Consider the following 23,102-nt stretch of genomic DNA (forward strand, 5'->3'; position numbering starts at 1 on the left):
TTGCCATGGACTGATCCAGGCTGCACTGGAAAAGGGTGAGGCTCCAGAACACCTGCAATACATTGACGACATTATCGTGTGGGGAAACACTGCAACAGAAGTCTTTGAGAAGGGAGAGAAGATCATTCAGATTCTCCTGAAGGCCGGCTTCGCCATCAAGAGGAGCAAAGTCAAGGGACCTGCTCGAGAGATCCAGTTTCTGGGAGTGAAGTGGCAAGATGGACGGCGTCAGATTCCCACTGAAGTCATCAATAAGATCACTGCAATGTCTCCACCGACCAACAAGAAGGAAACACAAGCTTTCCTAGGTGCCATAGGCTTCTGGAGGATGCACATTCCCGAGTATAGCCAAATCGTGAGCCCTCTCTACCTGGTTACCCGCAAGAAGAACGATTTCCACTGGGGCCCAGAACAGCAGCAAGCTTTCGCCCAGATCAAGCAGGAAATCGCTCATGCGGTAGCCCTTGGCCCAGTCAGGACGGGATCAGAGGTGAAGAATGTGCTTTACTCTGCAGCCGGGAGCCACGGTCTGTCATGGAGCCTTTGGCAGAAGGTGCCAGGTGAGACTCGGGGACAACCACTGGGATTCTGGAGCCGAAGCTACAGAGGATCCGAAGCCAACTACACTCCCACAGAGAAGGAAATCTTAGCCGCCTATGAAGGAGTCCAAGCTGCCTCAGAGGTGATTGGTACTGAAGCACAGCTGCTTCTGGCACCTCGACTACCGGTGCTGGGGTGGATGTTCAAGGGAAAGGTTCCTACCACACATCACGCCACCGACACCACGTGGAGCAAATGGATCGCCCTGATCACGCAGCGCGCCCGTATTGGAAACCTGAATCGCCCTGGGATTCTGGAAATTATAACAAACTGGCCTGAAGGTGAGACCTTTGGATTATCCTCTGAAGAAGAGGAGGAGCAAGTGACACGGGCCGAGGAAGCCCCACCATATAACGAGCTACCAGAGAGTGAGAGACGATATGCCCTTTTCACCGACGGTTCCTGCCGAATTGTAGGTACTAACCGGAAGTGGAAAGCTGCTGTATGGAGCCCCACACGACGAGTTGCACAAGCTACCGAGGGAGAAGGTGGATCGAGTCAGGTCGCAGAGCTTAAAGCTGTCCAGCTGGCTTTGGATATTGCTGAACGAGAGAAGTGGCCAAGGCTCTATCTCTACACTGACTCATGGATGGTAGCTAATGCTCTGTGGGGATGGCTGGACCGCTGGAGAAAGGCCAACTGGCAGCGCAGAGGGAAACCCATCTGGGCTGCTGAGATTTGGCAGGACATCGCCACCCGAGTAGAAAGGCTGACCGTGAAGGTTCGACACGTGGATGCGCACGTACCCAAGAGTCGGGCTAATGAAGAACATCACAACAACGAGCAGGTGGATCGAGCTGCCAAGGTGAAAGTATCTCAGGTTGATCTAGACTGGCAGCACAAAGGAGAATTATTCCTAGCTCGTTGGGCTCATGATGCCTCTGGTCATCAAGGGAGAGATGCAACATATCGATGGGCTCGTGACCGAGGAGTGGACATTACTATGGACAGCATCTCCCAGGCTATCCATGACTGCGAGACCTGTGCTGCGATCAAACAGGCCAAGCGAGTGAAGCCTCTGTGGTATGGCGGACGATGGTCAAAGTATAGGTATGGGGAAGCCTGGCAAATTGACTACATCACCCTTCCCCAAACCCGCCAAGGCAAGCGCTACGTGCTCACCATGGTGGAAGCAACCACTGGATGACTGGAGACCTACCCTGTGCCTCATGCTACTGCCCGGAACACCATCTTGGGCCTGGAAAAGCAGGTCCTGTGGAGACATGGCACCCCTGAGAGAATTGAGTCAGACAACGGGACTCATTTCAAGAATGGCCTCATAAGCACTTGGGCCACAGAACACGGAATCGAATGGATATACCATATCCCATACCATGCACCAGCTGCTGGGAAGGTGGAACGCTGCAATGGACTGCTTAAAACTACCCTTAAGGCACTTGGTGGAGGGACCTTCAAAAATTGGGAACAGAACTTAGCGAAGGCCACCTGGATGGTCAATACCCGAGGGTCCATCAATCGAGCTGGTCCTGCCCAGTCTGAATCCTTGCATACAGTGGATGGAGATAGGGTCCCTGTGGTACACATGAGAGGTATGTTAGGAAAGACTGTTTGGATTAATCCCACCTCGGGCAAGGGCAAACCCATCCGTGGGGTTGTCTTTGCACAAGGACCTGGTTACACTTGGTGGGTGATGCAAAAGGATGGGGACACCCACTGTGTACCACAAGGAGACCTTATTTTAAGTGAGAACTGTGTGTAGGATTTCATTATATATATATGTGTGTGTGTGTGTAGTTTAAGGAAGGTATTGATTTGGGATGATGTAGATGGTAATAGAATAAGGGGTGGATAATGTCCTGGGTTGAAGTATATTCTATCACCATCTTCATGAACTGTTGAAACCAGGTGAGGCAGTGCTCCCTGCCTCCTCCACTCTGGCTTATCTTCTGTTAATGGGCCATCAGCACCTTTGCTACACAGCTCACAGATAACCCCCTCCTGGACTACCTCCTGTTAATGGGCCCATCAGGCCTTATCACATGACTCACCATCCCATTGTGGGATGCTCCGCCCAGAGGGAGAAACCAAGCATTCCAGCCTGGATATAAGCTGAGACTCTGAACACCAGAGTGGCGCTTACCCACTGGATTCCCAGAGGACCTGAGCTACCAGACCTTTCTACAGGATCACTGCTTCAGGAAGACCACCTCATCTGGACTGCTTCCATCACTATGCTCAGGTTGTATTCTGACTCTGTCAGTGGTCTTTTGTATTATTGCATCGATTTTATTTTACTTTCTTTCCTTTTTTTTTCCTATTAAATTGTATATCTGACTTGGAGCCTCTCATTTGTTTTGCCTTCAAACTACTACAGTATCCCAGCCCCAGTTTTTTTCTTCCTTGAGTTTTAAGTTTTGTACTCCTTTTGAAACCCGTTAGAATGCCTTAGCAATTCTCCCAAGTTGGACTGCTGCTGCTGCCTTGCTGGCTTCTCGTCAGCCATCTTTCTATTTCCTGATAGCCATCCTCCTACTTCCTGTCAGCCCCGGCCTGCCTATCAAGCTGCTGTTTCCACCCCTATGAAAATTACAGAGCCCCGCTGCAAACTGGGACAGAACTGACCCCAGCAGTCCCCAGCTGAGTTGAATCTACAAAGAATTCAACCCCACAAGGAACAACAGTGGACTGTGAACACCTGAAAGTATTAGCTGACTGATCCAGGTATCTGGCCATGACCTCAAAGACAGTTCGAAGGAAAGACACCCTTAGACTCGATGGGCCTGAATGAGTTCCTGAGGGCTTCTGTGTGGTGAGCGAACTCCCAGATCTGCAGTGGTCTCTGCAGCACCGACTCGGCACCACCTCCTCAAGCGGTGGAAGCGAGACTCCCCAGCCGCGTAGGCCATCCCTCTGAGCCAACCCCTTTCTAATAAAGGCAATTAAGGAGGAAACATTGTCTCCTGCCCAATTTTAATATATTTAAGAAGAAAATCAAAACACAGTAAGGGGTTTTGCTTCTAGTCAGAGATGAGGAGGAGGTGAGACTAAGTAAGGGAGACAATATGGTCAGTGGAGAAGGAGGGGGAGGTGTTCCAGTTGCCAGAGCTGAGATTCCTCTGCAGGCCACGGTGGTCACCATGGTTCCATGTGGAATGCAAAGATCCACCCCCAGCCTATGGGGGAGATGCCCATACTGGAGTGGGTGGATGCCTGGAGGAGGCTGTGATCCAGTGGGAGACCCTGGAGAAGAGAGAGGGCCCTCGCTTCCAGGCTGGAGGACTTTAAAGCCTATCTTTGGAGGACTGCACTCTATGGGAAGAGAGCCACATTGCAGCAGTTTTGGGAGGAATATCTGCCCATGGGAGGGACTCACATTTGCAGCAGGTGTGGTATGACTGCTGCTTGAGAGAGTGGACCCATGCTGGGGCAGTTCACGGAGAGGTGTCTCCCATGGGAGGGACTACATGGCCTTACAGGGGAAGGACTCCACTCCCAGAGCAATGGAAGAAAATCTTGGTGATGAACTGACCAAAACCCCCATGCCCTGTCTCCCTGTGCTGTTGGTAGGAAGGAGGGAGGGGATGGGGGGAAGAAGGTGTTTTAAGGGCTTATTTTACTTCTCATTATCCTCCTCTGATTCTGTTAGTAATACATTTCACTTTGCAACTAAAGTTGAGCCTGTCTTGCCCCTGAAGAGTTTTCTCCCAGTCCTTATCTCACTCATGAAGCCTTCATTAACTTTTTTCATTTTCCCTCCTTTGCCCAGCTGTGTCAGCGGAGGGTGAGCAAGTGACTCTTGTGGGTACCTGGCACTGCACCAGTGACAAACCACAACAGGGGTGCAGTCTTCAAAGGACAGACTGCTCTGGCTTGGAAGCAAGTGTCCTCTTTCTCTATCTCTGGAAGCAGGGCCCTCTCTCTATTTGGGTCTCCCACTAGACCATAGCTTTCTCTAGCATCCATCCGCTCTGGCATGAGCACTTTTCCCATAGGCTGCAAGTGGATCTCTGCATCCCCCGTGGATTTCATGTATTACAAGGGGACAGTTTGTTTTACCACTGTCCTCACCATGGCTTGCAGAAGAATATCAGCTCCGATACCTGAAGCACCTCCTCCACCCACTTTTTTTCCACAGATGTTGGTGCCACCATATTGTTTTTCCTCACATGTCCTCACTTCTTTCTCTTCTCTGACGAGAAGAAAAACTGCTGCTTGTAGGTACCATTGTCAACAAGTTCCACTAATTCAAAGATTTTTTGCAAGATCCTGCAGTGCCAAAAAGTTTATCTTGTCTAGGTTCAACATCTGGAATCACTTGTCATGCTTCTGTGGCCCACCATGCAGCCCCGCCTCCATCACGTGGGCAGTGGCGGCTGCCATGGTGCTGGCGCTGTTTAGCGCCTCTCTTCATATGGGGCACTGGGCAGGGGAAGCTGCCACCGCCACCCCTGCCCTCCTACCCGCAGTGGCTGGCTAGGGGAGGCCAGGCAGGCAGGGCTTGCTGGGAAGGGGAAGCCGCCACCATCCCTGCCCTTTTCACCTGCAGCACAGATGGCACACGGCAGCTGGGCAGGCAAGGCTGCATCAAGGTGGCGCATGGCGGCACCATGCCAGCGCATTGCCGCGTGCCACACCAGGGGTGGCTCCAGGCAGCAGCGCTTTGCCACCCCTGGAAAAAACTGCACTTGCACTGTTTTGATTTTCTTCTTAAATACGTCATCACAGAGGTGTTGCAAACCTCTCTAATTGGGCCAGCAGCATGTCCATCTTCAGAGCTATCAGAGATTGGATCTGTCAGACATGGTCACAGCTTCTAGCAGCTTCTTACAGAAGCTACTCCTGTGGCCCTCCCCTGCTACCAAAAAATCAGGCCCTGCCAAATCAACACAGCAGGGCCGTGGTGGAGTCCCTGTCCCTAGAGGGAGTTAGTAGACACATGGATGTGGCACTTGGGGAGATAGGTTAGTGGTGGGCTTGGAAATGTTGGGGGAACAGTTGGACCCAATAATCTTAGATGGCTTTTCCAACCTAAGTTGTTCTAAGAGATGTGAAGGAGTAAAAGCCGCTTGGGTGCTCCAATACTGTTTTACCCATCAAACCAAAGTAGGGATGTAACCTATTGCAACTGATCTACCATATTGCAAACAACACTGTTCCAGCACCCAAACCAAGGCAGAAGAAGGAGCTACCAGCAGAACAGTCTGTCCAGGAGCATGGCAATAACATGCTTATGGTGGGGGAAGGAAAGCCCATATTTAGTTTCTCTTCCCCTTTTTCCTTTCCAATTAAACCACACTAGATATTGTAAAAGCAGAACAATGACTCCTGAAAAATTAAGCCCAGACAGCTGCCAACTCTTGTGACTTCATTGTGCAAGTCATAATGTCTATGTTTTTTCTTAAAGCCTCAGTTCTGGGAGCTGAGCATGTGGGCTTTCATTTCCCCCCTCCTTGGGGGAAAAAAAATTAAAGTTTATTTTTACTCTCATGGATGTTGAAAAAGCTAGCATATATGTCCTGAGTGTGCCTAAATGTACCAAAACCAAGGAATCAGAGAAAAAGAATCCAGAGTACATTTATCCTCACGATTTCAAAGCCAGCCTTAGAATTTATGAGCCTGTTACTTCAGATACATCATTTTGGCTGGTTGGCAGAGATGAAATGGAATATAAGAAACAGCTGAGAGGAAGAAAAGGGAAAGATGACTTGTTTGACCTGGTTCACCACGCTGGGGTGCACTTGACAATTATTTACAGTAAGTAATTCTTCAGAGCCTCAGTATATTCTCCAAAATTGCCTTGCCTGCCACTTTTGCGAAAGTATAAATGCCAGGCTAGATCTGGAAAGACTTTGATAACATTTTCAGGAAATCTTTGAATAACATTCCACTTCTATTTGTTTCAATCTTTCATTTCCATCTCTTTTTTGTTTCTTTTTTTGCCTCCTGCGCAGTAGAGATTTTGCAACAAGCCTTTGCCCCTGGCATAGCTTTTTTGCACATTAAGAAGCACAAAAGGAGTAGAGAATAAAAGGTAGTCTCATTTTTTGTTTTCACATGTTTCCTAAGAGAAAAGGTTTGCCATCTGGGTGGAAATCTAACAAAACAACACAGGAGGGGTTGGACCCATCAGCCAAGCCGAACAGCTGCAGGGAAGCTACATGAAAACTGAATCACTCCACTAGAATAATTTATTGTAGCTGTTTTGCATGGGTAATAACAAAAAGAAATTCAGTTCTTTTATCTCCTCTTGCAGGATGAGGTCCCATGACAGACATTTGCAAAGCACTTTTCTCAAGCTGTAGTGAGAGTTTCACCTGGAGTGTTGTGCAAGAGCCAACTAGGAGGGAAAACGGCCCAAAGTGCCACTTTGGATGTGTAATGTGGCATCTCAGGGCTTCAGAGTCCATTCCTTCAGCACATCCTGCTTGTGAAACTTCTGATTATCATCCTGTGTTAGTCCCAAATTGGAAATGCTCGACTTGAGTCATTTTTGGCTGCTCCTTGACTTGTGGTAGATGGGTCACTGGCTTGCTGTACTGCCATCTGGAGCTGGGACAGGGGACATCTCAGACCATCTCACCTTCTCTCTACCATGGAATGTAGCCCATAGGGCCAGGAGGACTTTATTCACTTGGGTCCTCCTGAATCTGAATTCCTTTACATTACCATTTCTCCATCTGAAAATACCCTGCCAGACCATTACCTCCTTGTCTTTGGTTCTCAAGGACACAGTAGTGCCTGTCTTCTCTCCTGGCTAGATGCATGCTCAGATGACTTTGCTATTCATCAGTGTTAATTTATATCTCTAGGATTAAATCCTGGCAATTAACAGTGAAAGTTCTTCAACTGAATTGATTGAAGAAATAAATAACAGAAAAATATAGAGAAATAAGGGCTGCTAAGAAACCACTTCCAATTTGACAGAGTAGTTCTCAAGCACTGATGAGGCCACACTTTGAATCTTGCCATCACTTTTGGGTCCCTCAAAACAAGAAAGACACTGGGTGCTGGAGGGTGTCCAAGGAAGGGAATGGAGCTGGGGAAGGGTGTGCTGGGGCCCAAATCTGATGAGGAGTAGCTGGGAGCTCTCAGCCTGGAGAAGAGGATGCTGAAGGGGGACATTATCACTCTCAACAACTCCCTGACAGGAGGGTGCAGCCAGGTGGGTATTGGTCTGTTCTCCCAGGTAACAAATGTTTTGAAACAAGGAAATTGCTTCAAATTGTGCCAGAAGAGGTATGAATTGAATATTAGGAAATATTTCTTCACTGAAAGGGTTGTCCAGTCCTGGCACAGTCTGCCCAGAGTGGTGGATTCCCCATCCCTGGCAATATTTAAAAGCAGTGTAGATGTGGCACTTGGGGATACGGGTTCATGGTGGCCTTTGTAGTGCTCAGGGAATGGTTGGACCCAATGATCTTAGAGGGCCTTTCCAAACTAAAGGATTCTATGATTCTATGAGAAAACTTCATTTAACTTTCAAAACTAAACAAAATTAGTCTGAAATTTTTCACAGTCCAAGATATGCTGGTAGAAAGGGACTTCTGGAGGTCTGTCATCCATACAAACATAAAAGCAATATATTCTATTGCCTGTTTTATTTGCTACTACAGAAAATTTTTAGGCTTTACCCATCCATCCAGCTATTCCTTCAGAAGCTGGAAGCTGCTTTTAAATCTTCCCCTTAAAGAAGCACAACTCCCTTAGGCTCATCTTGTAGGTCTTGCAAGTGCCTGACCACCTTGGTAGCTTCACAGAGCTTAGTGGTTTTTAATCTCATCTGGAAGGATGGTGGGCCAAGAAAAGGGCAATGCAAGGAAATCAGGAAGAGCCTTCCCTCACAGGAGTGCCAGTCCAGCTTTGGCGCCTCAAGGAATTTGCACATCTCTGAAAATACGGTGGTAAGTGCAAGAGCAGATTTACTAGGTAGACTGAGAAAATCCATCATCTTTTCACTCTTAGCACTGCTCCATCTATCACACACACAATGCTAAATAATGAGGAGCCAGACTGCTGCCCGTTTTTATATTACAGTTCCCCAAAGTCCTGAAGCACTTGAGTCCAAACTTGGAGGTCTCTCAGGCTGTTCTTTGGCAATGGTGCATAACACACACCATGCAGTTTGTTCTGCCTTTCCATTACAAACCACTTTTGAGTTTGCAAGTGACTTAGCCACACTTCAGCAGTTCAACTTGACATTTCCTATGTCTTGGGATGATTTTGTGGTGTGAAATTTTCACAAAACTTTGGCCCATGAACATTATGTGGCTGTTTTTTTGGGCTTTTTTTAATCCACACAGTCAGATTCTCTGCTGATATCTGCAGTTCACAACCGCTATGTGCCCAGCCAGCTGCTGCTGCTATGTAGGCAAATTGCAAACTCTGCAGAAAGCATTATCTTGTCATGATACTGCTAATTGTCATATAGGCATAAGCCCTTTCTTTCCTTTCTGAGTTAAGGTTTGCCTGGGGCATGGCTGCAGGGAGCTCAGGTCCGTGTAGTGTGAAGCAAAGTCTGAAAGCCAAGAAGCATGATTGTACCAGTGTCTGACCCAGGTCTGACACAAACAGTGCAAAGATATTGCTGACACTTGGAGGTTTCTGCCTGATGCTCCATAGATGTTTCAGTGGTGGTGAGGTGTTTCATGTGAATGACTTCTTCACAAGTATGCCTTTATTTTTAGTGCTTGGACTTGCAATTTTCATTTATACTGTCTTCCTTTTTCTCAATAAATTTGGTAATATCTTTACCTAGACCTAGTTTCTCAGTCCAGATGCCATGAACTCCCTAGCTCATTGCAAGGAAAGATCTGACAGCAGATCCCAACAGCACCATGATGCAGGGTGTGGCTGGCATGTTGGAAGGAAGGGATACCTTCCAGAGGGGCTTTGACAGGCTGGAGAGGTGGGCCTGTGCAAACCTCATGATGCCCAAAAAGGCCAAGTGAAAGGTACTGCACATAGGCTGGGGAAAACCAAAGCACGGGTGTAGGCTGGACAGAGAATGGATCAACAACAGCCCTGTGGAGAAAGACTTGGGGGTGTTTGTGTATGAAAAGCTAAATATGACTCAGCAAAGCACACTTGCAGCTCAGAAAGCCAACCACATCCTCAGCTACATCAAAAGAGGTGTGACCAGTGGGTCAAAGGAGGTGTATCTGCCCTTCAACTCTGCTCTTTGGACACCCCACCTGGAACACTGTGTGCAGCTTGGGGTCCCCAACATAAGAAAGATGTGAACCTATTTGCAAAAGTCCAGAGAGGAGTCACTAAGTGATCACAGAACTGGAGCACCTTTCCAATGAAGGCAGGCTGGGAGAGTTGGAACTTTTCAGTCTGGAGAAAAGAAGGCTGCAGGGAGACTGTTAGAGCCCCTGCCAGTGCCTAAATGAGGCACTTCACTACAAAAAGGCTGGAGAGGGACTTTTCACAAAGTCATGTGAGGATGAGACATGGGGAAATGGCATGAAGATCAAGGAAGATAAGTTTAAATTGGATACAGGGAAGCAATTCTTCCTACGATTGTGCTGCGGCCCAGGCACAGGTTGCCCAAAGAAGCTTCCACCCCTGGAAGTGTTCAACAGCAGGCTGGATGGAGTTCTGAGCAACCCGATCTTATGAAAGGTGTGCCTGCCCATCGCATAGGGCTGGAACAAGATATTTTTTAAGGTCCCTTACAACCCAAACCATTCTATGATTTTATGGTTCTATGAGCTGATTCATTAGCTGTTGGGATAGATGAAAGTTTGACAGGAAAGTTTTACAGGAATGAATGCTTAGCAGAAGGCTCTCTGAATGTGGAACCTGAAAGCAGAATAGAGATAGAAACAAGTTTTGATATAGAAGAATAAAAAATGTTTAAGTTAGGAGCTGCTAAGCCAGTTGTTACTGGACAACTAAGAAGGCAAAGGTTAAGTCAAGTTGTAAAGAGGTTTTATGGCTAGAGCAAAGGGTATGTTGACCACAAACAAAGAAAATGTTCTTAGCAAGCTGAAAGAGGTCTCAAGAAAAGCAAAAGATACTATAGGCAAACAAAAACATGTTTTTTACCAAGTAAAAAAAAAGGACTAGGAATTTTCCACTGCAAGAAAACTGAAAAGCAACTTTAAGCTTAAAATGTAACATACTAACTCAATGTGATTGGATAGTACTAACCATAATATGGTAATAATAGTAGTTGTGATAGGCTATAGGTAAATGTAAAGGTATTGTGTATGATGCTGATTGGTTTTTATGTATTAAGAAGCCCAGTAAAGAAAACAATATAATGCATTGTAATCAGAACTGAAGTGGCTTCAGGTTTCACCTATAAGCTTATGCTGACAGCTATGGGCTTGGCTCTGTTACCCACGACCTATGACTGCTGTGACTTCAATCGATGAAATAAACAGCACCTTTAAACAGCCACCTGGAGTCCTGTATCTCTTGTTCAGACTCTTAAAATTAGCCAGACCCCAGACTTCCACACAGCTCCCCTTATGCTAGGATTAGGACATGGGTGACAGAAATGTCTAAATTAAGGTGTCAGCTAATTTCCCAGTTTGCCTTTCCCAAGCAGCCTTTTCTTTATTTTTGCTCCCCTCCATCACACCAAATGAGATATTTCCTCTCTGGTTTGTGCAGCCAAAAAACCATTTATCTTCTTTTAAAATAGCTGTGTGTCATCTGTTTAAAATAATCATGTCAAGGCCTGTGGAGGGCTTGAAAAATGTGCTAATATTAGGCAGACTTTCATACTAAAATGTCCGTATCCCATGAAAGGTCAGTCAGTTCAGTTCATATGCTATAGGAAAGACAAATAACAGCATTAATGACTGGTAGAGAATTAACTGCAGTCAGGTAAATTTCTAAGGCAGCCACGGGGTCAGAGGTGTAATGTGTTAATTACTCACATGGGGTAGTCATCCAGCTAAACCCTCTTCACTGAGTGGTTATATCAGTGTGATGTATGTCATAGGTCTGTGAACCTGAAAAGTAATCACGTTTCTGTTGCCTGTGGTGGCTTCTTGTCTTTCACAACTTGCCCTAGGGCTGGGAAAACTGGGCTGGGGGAATCTGTCTGTTGGGAGCATTTTTGGAATAAGTTAGTGATGAGGCAGAGATTGAGAGATCTCAACTGATGTCCCTCATGGAGGGGCTGAGCTCTCCTCATGTTTAAGAAGGTGGCTCATTACTGTCTCCTAAGTGTTCTGGGTGCATCTTGGGGTATGGCCAGATAACTTAGGAAATTTTTACATATTCCTAGTTTGCCCATGTAGGTCTCTTTTGGCGCCTCTGTGTCCCATCAGTTCTTTCCATCTCTGTTATCTGCTCGTGGGGACTCTGGACCTGCCTCTTGTATTGTGTCAGCGTCTCAGCTGCAGGCAAATGTTCCTATGGGTCCTGCTCATGGAGGAAATGCTCTGGAAGAGTCCAAGTAACAAGGAACCTCTCCTCCTCTCCTCTGCATTATAAAGCAGACTAACAAGGATCATCTCCCCCAGCCTCCCCTCCTTTCTCTTTTATGTCAGAGGAATCCACCATTCATACCCCTGCCCAGTGACCCAAGGAGAGGTGAACCAGCTTTCCCTGTTTTCAGGTTGCCCAGTGCTTTCTGGGATCAGTGACCACAAAAACACATCTCGGTCCCTCTGGAGATGGCTTAGGCACCTGGCCCTGCTGCTGGCAGCACCACACAAGCCATTGTTGTGACTGCTTGTTACTGAAGCTCAGAGCTGTCAAGATAAGAGCCATCAAAAGGACTGTCTGCTTCAAGTACCAGACTCACCTGACTAGTCTCCCCAAGGTTTTGGGAGACTTTACAGTGGAAGATGTAGGTGCATTCACTGGTATAGAAAATGAGGCTGTGCCATGGCCAGAGCATTTTTTGTTTTTGATGGTGGCTTAGATGCCGTTATACTGCTTCAGTGTGCAATTTTACAGGTGACTCAATATTAAAACTTTTTCCAATAACAAATTACATCAGTATATCAGGCAGATGTTTGTCCTTTGGGAGACCTGGCACCTCCATCCTCACATGACGCCAAATCAAGTAATTCAGAAAATGCTTGAAAAGTCTTCAAGATCTCCTTCAGCTTTCTCTTTGGTCTTCGCATTGTCTCAAAGTGACGCTGAGATTTTTGTTTGAGGGCTTGGCTGTGCTGTTTGTGTCTGTTGAATGTAGAATAGCTCTTCTAGGGAGTGACTAGCCACTGTGGACACCTCCAAGTCTTGGAGATGAGTGGAGAGGGCCACAGGACACCCCCAGCCAAAAGTAATTAAATGCCCAAAACCTCAAGTGGAGGGGTGGAAAAATGAAGGGATTCTTCATTATCTCAGACTACCTTTGGGCCGCTCCATTTCTATGCAACTGCTTTTCTAGCCCCTTTTTCCAATGTCCTAGTTTGAAAAGGGCTTTTAAAAATCAGGATGCATACTCTACCTGTACAAAACACTGAGCAGACCCATCAAACAGCAAATTGCTAAAGGCAAGGGGGTAACTTTTCAATGAGCAGAAAGAGGGCCTGTTTACAAGCATGAAGAATGGGCACACTGATTTGCACTTGTAATCCTGCAGTGGGCCATGAGTTTGTTCATCTGTCTGCCCGTTGTCCTCTCAGTGTCTGGTCTCAAAAACAGCTGCCATAGTTTCTGTGGTGGGTAAGTACTTGCATGACAAGCCTCTGCTATCTGCAGCAAAAAACCCTGAGTTATTTAATTCTGTAAGTTTGCTTAGTACTGCTCTTACCAGGCTTGAAGTTTACAGTTGCTCATATAGTAGGAATTGAATTGCACTGAACTGTCTGTTGCGTGTCCTGGTTGCACTGGCTATTTCAGAGTAAGTCTCAAACTCTGTTATAATCTTGTAAAGCAAAATCCAATCTGGCCAATACATCCTTTCCATGCAGTAGTTTCTGGGCTGCAGCCAGACCCTTGTGTAGCATTCATCCTCTGGCTTTGGGAAGAAGAGCTGCCTGTGCATCTCTGTAGTTTTGGTGGACCATGTCTCCTGGAGGAGGTGCCCATATCTATCTCAGACCCTCTGAGCAATTAGCAGGGCAACGGGCTTTGATGTATGTCATGTTGGCAGCCTGATTACAGGTCCTTGCTCTGGAGTTCATTGAACTGCAAAGATGAGAAAGAAAAACTACTTGGAGAAAGCAAGATGTACAAATGTGTGTCTCCTCCTCAAATTCCCGCTAAATTAAACTCCAAAACAGTACAGAGTTTTTGGTTTCTACCAAAAGATCCACAACCATAGATACCACAAGAAAGAGATCCTTTTCAAATTCATATTTCTTTTCCCCTAGCTATATCTAGGTATTCCAAAATCAGATGCTTACTAGGGATCATAGATAGCACTCATCTGTTTGGTAAATATTTTTAGAAATATTTTTATATTTTTAGAAATATATTTAGTCTTGATTTAGGACTCAACACATCTATAAATAAGCCACACAAAGAGTTCTTTATGCTTCTCATGAAAAGATAAACATGTCTTATTGCCCTTCTTGACTTATCTAGTCTCTGCTTCCAGTTATGGCATCTGGTAGCACTTTGGATGGCTTTGCAACCTCCACTGAAACCTGATGAGGACACAAAAGTTCTTGTTGGTTCTTATAATTTACTGAACACAGAAGAAACATTGAGGAATAAGTGATTTTGGGTTCTTCTTTACACTGAAACCTTATCCAGCCTGAATGGAAGCCAGAATTGCACCTAAAATGTGCAGTCCAGCCCACGGTTGGACAAGAAAGCTATGAAGTCCTGCAGTGGGCCAGGCTGGGTGAAAGTTAGTTTGAAAACAGTTCTTTTCCAGGACTGTCTGAAGGGGACCTGTGGTCCTGGCAGGCTGCAGCCCTGCAGCAGGAGATGCCAAAGCATCAGTCCCTTTATTTTAATTAACAACTCAGTGCTTCATGTGGGCATGAGCTCTGCAATACTCTTGTTTTACAGAAATTGAGTTACTTGACATTGTTTTGGTCTCTTGAAATCCAAGTTGATTGCTGGAGCTTGGCAAGACCTCTCAGATTGTCTGTTCTCCACTGCACAGAGCTGTGGTGGATGGACTGTGTGGAAATCTCCATCGGGGAGATTTCCTCCATCTCTGTCTTCCATGTGCTACAAGTAGGAGCACTCAAGTCCTGCCTGCCCTAAAGCACAATCTCAAGCATGACTGATGGGTGCAGAGAGGGACTTTTCTAGCTCTCCAGCACTGGGAGGTTGGTCATGGGGAGGAGAAATATTTTACCATTGTCCTACCTGCATCAGGTTTTTCAGCTCTCACCACTAAGCTACAAAGCAGGTGCCAAATTGGTGTCTCTGGAAGTGGTGCCTTCTGAGCCCATGACATCCTGACCTAGATCTCAGTTCATGTGTATATGGATCACATCCCTGCAGTTAAGACTCCTGGGAGTTATGTTTGCTGATAAGCACTTGGGACACACACAACCTTTTACAAACACTATGGACACATGCAACCACTTATAAACACTGATAAATAGGGGGGAAAACAAAACCAAAACAAAATTCAACTTAAAGAGTAATGGGAAAAGCTGTGCTCTGAGTTTGATGGGGTTTAGTTATTTTTAGGCAAGTGGGCAAATGTGCCCATTTCTAGCCAGCAAGAGAAAGTCAAAAAGCAGCACAAGTAAACCAGGCTAATTAAAGCAGGTTAATTAATCTGCTGTGGGTCAACCACCACAGAAGAAGATAACAATGGCATCAGAGTGGCTGTTGCAAGATTCCTGTGCAGTAATGCTCTCCTTTATTCCCCCAGACTCTGCTTCTCCTTCCTGGGGGCTCAAGCTACGGAGAGACTGGGATCTACCTGGAAACTAAACCTGCTAAATCCCTCACAGAGGAGCCTGACTGTTTGCAGGCCCTTCCTGCCGGAGGTAGACATTTAACACTAACCAGAGAAATGCTCTTGATACTGAGTGGGACACTGTTTTTCTATCTTCCCACCCACTGTGGGAACATTCATTGCCATCAGAAGTCCTCTATCAGTGCAGAAAGGGCTGAAAGCATCTCCACTGCACATGCAGAATGTCACAGAAACCAGCTGATGTCTGCCAAGCTCAGAATCCATTGCAGTTGAGTTGAAGGGTATTTGTGATGCAGAGTCAGGCATGTCATGCTGCAGTTGGGAAGGCACTCTATCTTTCTCCATGAGTGTATGGAGAATCACACTATGAAAAGTCAGTGTCCATAAAGGAAACAGAGGAGTCCTGCAACTTTATTTGAATAAAGGGAGAGAGTCTACTGGGGCACACGGCCCAGGGGGTTTTCTCTCTTGAGGTTTCAGAGGGCACAGCCTCCTTTTATTCTAAACTCCCAGCTTCATGTTACCCTCTTCCTTTCCCCATTGGCTGAGGTACTAAGAAGGTACAGACTTCCTGAACTGCCTACCACATATCCCCCTTGAACCTGTTATTTTACCACAAAGTTCAGAAATTCAGGCTTGAGCAGACCCCTTTGTCAGTTTCAGGAGCCAAGCTGACTGGGCTCTGCAACAAACCTGCAGCTTAAAGTTAGTAAAACCCATTTCAAAGACATTAACACCCATACCTTCACCCATGGAACTGTTTTTAAAGATATTAGCACACATCTTCCCTCTCATGAGTGTGAGAAACTACCCTCACTTTTAAAAATGTCAAGGTTTATTAAACCTTAACAAATACAACAGAGGTCTGAATAAGGAAAAAGCATAGCGCTGCTGGGAGCGCACGACCAGCTGTCATGTGCTCACCTACAAAATGGCTGGTCTGCCTTTTATACCCCTGGGGGTTGCATCAGGTAACCCTGGCCCCTCCCAAAGTCTGCCAATCAACTCTTCTTTGCCATCCATTCGTGGAGACTACTTTTTTGCAATTTGATTGGAGGTCAGGTGTTGTCATGCTGTGCCCCCCTAGCAACAAGCTTTCCGCATTCCCAACTGCCCCATTCAAGGGACTCATGTACACGCCTTCCCTCCACCTGTCTTGGACAACCCAGGCTGTGTGGTGGCAACAATATGGAAGGTGAGAAAGGGGACTATGGGGAGAACAGAGGATATCTAAACAACAAACCACAATAACATAAGTATACATCAATAAAGTTTCTTTTAACATACACACAATATTCATCTCCTATTTGCAAGAACCAATCATCCCGTTACTCATCTATAACATGAGGATCATAGATCACAGAATACTTTGGGTTGGTAGGGACATTTAAAGGCCATCTAGTCACACCTGCCTGAGAGGAACCAATTTGATTTTTATTTATGCCTCAACATGTGTTATACCTGAGGTGAAAAATTACTATAGGGGCTGTACACATGCTGGGAGCCCTATCCCTGGCAGGACTTTGCCTGGCTGCCAATCAGGGGAAAGAAAGCATCCACGATCAGTCTGCAAGTGACCCCTCTCTCCCAACCCCCACCTTCTTACCTGTTGGGACATATCCCCTGATCCCTAGGAAAAAAAATGCCTGGGAAACCAGGCTATAGGAGGAGCCTTAGCACATAAAAGCAATTAACCAAATAATTGCACCACAGCCCCCAGCCATTTTTCATTGGGTTTCTTGGAGGGAGCAGGGGCTCACCTGGAGGGTCATCTTGGCAGCCCTCCACCCTTGCCTTTTCCTCCCTGTGGCACTGCTTCCCTGTCCACATCTGTCCACCTGCCCTGTTTCACTGCTTCTCTGGGGCAGCTTGATACCACTGCACCCAGTGCTCCACTGTTTCCCCGACAGCACAGCTGTGGCCACCTGCAGCTGCCCTGCCCTGACCCTGACAACCTGCAAGTGCTCCACGAGTGCACCCATAGCCACAGCAACCTGTTCTTTGGCACCAGGAGAGACATGCAACCTGATGCTGTTTGGAAATCATGCCCAGCCCGCCATAGGAGCCACACAGACTCATTGCAGCTTGCAGCTGCAATCGCATCACAGCATTGAAGCATCCAGCTGCCGAGCTGATGCTAACAGAATGCCCAGGGTACAGTGGTAACGATTTGTCCCGGCTTTCTGTTTGTCTCTGTGTCTCTTTTCCCCTCGTTGCTCCCGTTTCTCTTCCTCTTCAGATGGAAAACTTATCTTTCTTTATCAATAAACAGTCCTCAGATACAACAGTGTCACAATTGAGCTTTATTTTCGTCCGAGAAGGTTATCAAAAAAAATCCTCCCTGACTCCCCTTTTACAGCGGGATGGAACACTCCTATTAATGGGCAGGAATAACCAGGTTGCTCTAAGCCCCATTAATTCTGGCCTTGAACACCTCCTGGCATGGGGCACCCACAACCTGCCTGGGCAACCTGTGCCAGAATCTCACTGCCCTCACACTAAAGAAATTTTTCCTAATATCCAGTCTAAACCTATTCTTTCAATTTGAACCCATTCCCCCTTGTTTGGACATACAGGCTCATGCAAATAGTTTTACCCTGTCTTTCCTGTAAGTTCCTGTTGTGGTTTGACTAGCACAACGCTAGTCACTCATGAAAGTTGCTCGCTAATCTTCTGCTGCCACAGATGGGCAGAAGAGAGAAAGAAAAATTAACAAAGGCTTCATTACTTGAGATAAGGACCGGGAAACAACACTCCAAGGGCAAAACAGGCTCAACTTAGTGTATTTATTACTAACAAAATCACAGGAGGATAATGAGAAGTAAAATAAGTCTTTAAAACACCTTTTCTTCCCCCACCCCCTCCCTCCGTCCCAGTAACACTGCAGGGAGACAGGGCATGGGAGTTTTGGTCAGCTGATCAGTTGATTTCTTCTTCCGCTGCTCCAGGAGAGGAGTCCTTCCCCTACGAGACTGTGCGCTACCTCCCACAGGAGTCAAATCTTCGTGAACTTCTCCAATGTGGTTCTAACCTCACAAATAGCAGTCCTTCCAAAACTGCTGCAACACAAGATCCCCCCATGGGCAAACAGTCCTCGCAAAACTGCTGCAGCATGGGTCACTCTTCCACAGGATGCAGTCCTCCAACGACAGGCTGCTCCAGCCTGGAAGCAGGGCCCCTCTCTCTCCACTGGGTCTTCCACTGGATCACAGCCTCCTCCAGGCATCCACCTGCACCAGCATGGGCATCTCCCCCATGGGCTGCGGGTGGATTTCTGTATCCCCCGTGGATCCCCATCACCTGCAGGGGCACAGCTGCTTCACCATGGTGATCACCATAGTCTGCAGAGGAATCTTGGCTCTGACACCTGAACCACCTCCTCCCCCTCCTTCCCCACTGACCTTGGTGTCTCCATGTTGTTTCCTCTCATATATTCTTACCTCCTCCTCTTCTCTGACTAGAAGAAAAAACTGTGTGCTCCCCCTTGTTTTGATTTTCTTCTTAAATATGTTATTGTAGCACAATTTCTCAGAGAAAGGGGACATGATTTATATTTAGAGTGAGATAAGTGAGATTTGAGCTATCCCAGACTGGGCCTCAGATTCAATGCCTTTGAATCCTGTGGCGCAGTTAGAAATTCCTGATTAAGGTGGTCACAAGGGACAAGGGGTTTTTAGGTATTAATAAGTACAGTTTGTAGTATGAATACTTTAGCCACCTTAAGAATAAGATAAATAGTGTTTGTGTGCATTTTTCCCCTATGCTGTGTACCAATGAGAAAATACTTGTAACTGTAAACTATTTCTAAGTCCATATAAGCCACCATTTAGAACAGAATAAACGGAGAACATATGAGAATCATATTGGTTCGGACGTGTGTTTTGCTCCAGTCCAGCTTCCCAATATTTTAAAGGTTTCCCTGCTTCATGTTATAACAGAGGCACTACTAAAAATCTCTAATTGGCCCAGGCTTGGCCAGCGGGATGTCCATCTTCAGAGCCATCAGAGATTGGCTCTGCCAGACATGGTGGAAGCTTCTAGCAGCTAATCACAGACACCACTTCTGTGCTGCCCCTCCCTCCAACTACCAAAAACCAGGCTGAGCAAAACCAACACAGTTCCCTTCAGGTACTGGAAGGAAGCAATTAAGTCATGCGAAAGCCTTCTTTTTTCTAAGCTAAGTAACCAAAATCTTTTAGCCTTTTCTCATAGGAGAGGTGTTCCATCCCTCTAATCAATTTTTTGGCCTCCTCTGGACTGATTCCAACACTTCCATGTGCTTCCTGTCATAGGACCTCAGAGCTGGATGTGGGTCTACAGGTGGGTATCACCTGAGCGGGACAGAAAGGCAGAATCTCCTCCCTCCCCTTCTGCCCACACTGCTTTTGAAGTGCACATGGCTGGGGCGTGTCCAGCCTCTTACCCAGCAGCATCCCAAAGGTCCTTTTCCCATGACAGATCCTTGCTCTGGATCTGTTCATACCTCCCTGGATTGATGCTGGGGGTTGCCCTAACTGATGTGCAGCACCTTCCACATGGTCTTGTTACACCTTATGAGATTCCCATGGCCCCAGTTCTTGAGCCTGTTCAGGTCCCTCTGGATGGCCCCATCCTCCAGGAGTCTCACCTGCACCACTCAGCTTGGTGTAATCAGTAAATTTGCTGAGACTGCACTCAACCCCTTTGTATCATTAATAAAGACATTTAATAGCACTGGTCCCAGTACAGACCCCTGAGGGACACTACTGGTCACTGATGTCCATCAGGACCCTGAGGCAGTGACTTCTATGGTCTGGGTGTGACCATTCAACCAATTCCTTACCCATCTCACAATCCACCTGTTGAATCCATCACTCCAATTTGGAGAGAAGGATGTTGTGGAGGACCATGCCAAAGGCTTTACCAAAGTCCAGAGAAATGACATCTGTAACTCCTCCCTTGTCCACTGGTGTAGTCACCCCATCATAGAAGGCCATTGGGTTGGTCAGGCAGGACTTTGCTTTGGTCAAACTGTGATTGCTTTCAAATCACCTCCCTGTCTTCCATGTTGCTTAGCACAGCTTCTCAGAGGACCTATTCTGTGATCTTCCCAGGCACAGAGGTGAGGCTGACAGGGTAGTAGGTCCCAGGATCCTCCTTTCTGGCCTTTTTAAAGATGGGTACTATGCTTTCCCTTTTCCAGTCACCTGGGACTTCACCAGACAGCCATGATTTTTCCGGTATCATGGAGAGTGGCTTGGCAACTAAATCAGTCAGTTTCCTCAAGACTCTGTGATGCATCTCATCGTGTCCCATAGACTTGTGCACATTCAAGTTCCTCAGGTGGTGATGAACCCTATCTTACAGTGTGAGAGACTTTGCTCCCCCAGTCCCCATCCTGCTGTCCATCCATTCAAGAGGTGCAGGAAGAGAGATTGTCATGGAAGACTGAGGTAGAAAACTTTCCAGGCATGGGGCATCTATCACCTCTCTGGGCAACCCATGTCAATGTGCCACTATGCTCATTATAAAACAACCTTTGTCCTGGTATCTAGTCTGAATCTACCTTCTTTTAGTTTAAAACCATTACTCCTTGTCCTGTCACTTCAGGTGCTACTAAAAACCCCATACCCAAAGGCTGCACAGTTTAGGTTCTCAGCTTTAGGGTGACTTCAAATCCATCTCTTCCTGCATCAATGCCTCTTTACTTGACGGAGATGACTTCCTTCCTTCCTGTGGTACTTTTAGGTCTGACCATGGAACTCATCCTGTTTTTTCTTCTGGTTTGCATGTGCACAGGCATCTGCAAAGATATAGGATGAAGCATACCTCAGAGAAGAAATGTTCCTACACAGCACGAACAGGGCAAACATCCAATGGTAGGAACACAAGCACCTTGTAGAAAAATATGAAGCAAGAGAACAAGTGAGAGAAATCTTTCCTGAAGTTTCCTCTCTGCTGAGAGAGATGGTTGTAAATAATGAATCAATTTGGGCACATTCTGCAAAATGAGACATAACGTCTTTCTTGTCTGGTCTCACCTGTTGTTATTTCTAATGTTTCCTCTTCCCAAGATGAGGCAGGGTTATTCATCGAGGTAATACAGTTACTTTTGTGCAAGAATCCATCAAGCTTCCCCATCTTGTAACCAGGACTTTGTCATAAATGAACAAACATCTGTTAAACTGAACTGTACTTCATGAGAGGCTGGTTGTAGTTTTGGGTTTTTTTCTTTTAAAGGGAAAAACCACCCAAAAAATTGAGTGTGTGATCAGTAGGAGAAGTGTGTGAGCAGCAGAATACACAGGCAAAGGCAAGGAATTGGGTTTTTGATGTGGTTTAACCCCAGCTGGCAACCCAGTCCGACACAGACACTCCTTCACTCCCCTCCGATGACATGAGAGAATAGGGAGGGTAAAAGAGAGAAAACTTGTGTCATGGAAGAGAGAGACAATTTAGTAACTAAAGCAAAACCAGGAGTTCATTCACCACTTCCCATGGGCAGGTGGGTGTTCAGCCATCCCCAGGACAGAAGGGCTCCATCGTGTGTGTCAGTGATGCCATCACTCTGAAGGGCTTCTCCATTCCTCCTTCTCCCCTCAACTTTATATGCTGAGGATGATGCTGTGTAGTCTTCGGTCAGCTGGGGTCAGCTGTCCCAGCCATGTCCCATCCCAGCACCTTGTGCACTTGTAGTGTTTTCACGTTCGCTGAATTCTGTTTTGCCAAATTTAGTGTAGTGGTGTCTAATTGAGTGTCTACTCTCTTTTCCCTCTGGGAGATAGGATTTGGGAGAAAAAGGCAAAACAGGCCCAACTTAAAAGTAAACAGATAGATTTTATTAACACACACACTAAAAGAAGGAAAGAAAAAAATTGAAACCTTCAAAACTCTTCTCTTTCCCCCAAGCGTTCACTTTTCTATAAACAACATAGAGACAAAACCTGTGATTTTCAGTGTTTCACCATTTGAATATAGTCTTTCATGAGTTCTTTAGGAGTCTCTTAGTTTACCATGGAATTTTCCCCCACTGACAACCTAAAACAGTTCTCTTGTGGGTCAGAACTCACACAGAAACAGCTGCCCAGGGAAACCTACTTCCATGCGGTCTCCTCCCATTAGCAGTTTCCCAAGCTGCTTACGGGTCACAGGAACTCAGACACCTGGGGTGTCACCTGTCAAAGATAAGCAACTTCAAGGGCAAAGGATTCTTCATCTCAAGGAACAGAGATGTCTTCTCACTCCTTTAAATGGCACAGGGGCTTCTCATCTCTCTCTGTTCAGGCATCTCATGGGACCACAAGAATCACAGATTCTAATGCACTATTACTCAGTCCATCACAAACACCTTCACTCAAAAATCCACAAATTATCTCCCCAAATGCATTTTTTTTCCATGCTTTAAATGATAATCTACCTATAGAGTTCTTTTCCACAGCTCAATAAAAAGTCCAGCCAGCAGGCAACTCCTTCATCCTTCCTCTAATTAGTCTTTCACTCATTCTCTCCATTTGACTGTTATCCTGGGTCTTCCCTATGTTCACTATGTCCCTTTTCTCTCTCTCTCTGGGAAGAGCTAAGTCTTAAAAGTCTCAATCTGTGTCAGGAAAGAGTTAACATTCTTGCAGATGAGTCCTGTGATCTCGGCTGGGCAGTAGCCAGGATTTTCAAAAGCTGCGGGGATAGGGGAAGAAAACTCAGGCCACAGACCTCAGAGCAGCCCGGTTGATGGATGCCTCCTGCCCCCACCCCTCGG

At 46.4% G+C, this 23,102-nt stretch overlaps 1 protein-coding gene and 1 long non-coding RNA gene across 2 annotated transcripts in view; one reads left to right on the top strand and one right to left on the bottom strand.

Moving 5' to 3' along the window:
* UVRAG (UV radiation resistance associated) overlaps positions 1–23,102 on the top strand; it is a 282,645-nt gene that overhangs the window by 214,414 nt on the left and 45,129 nt on the right. The window lies entirely within an intron of this gene.
* LOC136285815 (uncharacterized) lies at positions 18,140–19,302 on the bottom strand. Its single transcript, XR_010719552.1, has 2 exons — positions 18,769–19,302; positions 18,140–18,667 (listed from the first exon to the last, which is right to left on the bottom strand). It is a non-coding gene; the product is annotated as an uncharacterized lncRNA (long non-coding RNA).

Source organism: Chamaea fasciata, unplaced genomic scaffold (genome assembly GCF_029207755.1).
Source record: "Chamaea fasciata isolate MVZ Bird 193981 ecotype frontalis unplaced genomic scaffold, bChaFas1.0.hap1 SCAF_2, whole genome shotgun sequence".
In the NCBI taxonomy this organism is placed as follows: Eukaryota; Metazoa; Chordata; class Aves; order Passeriformes; family Sylviidae; genus Chamaea; species Chamaea fasciata.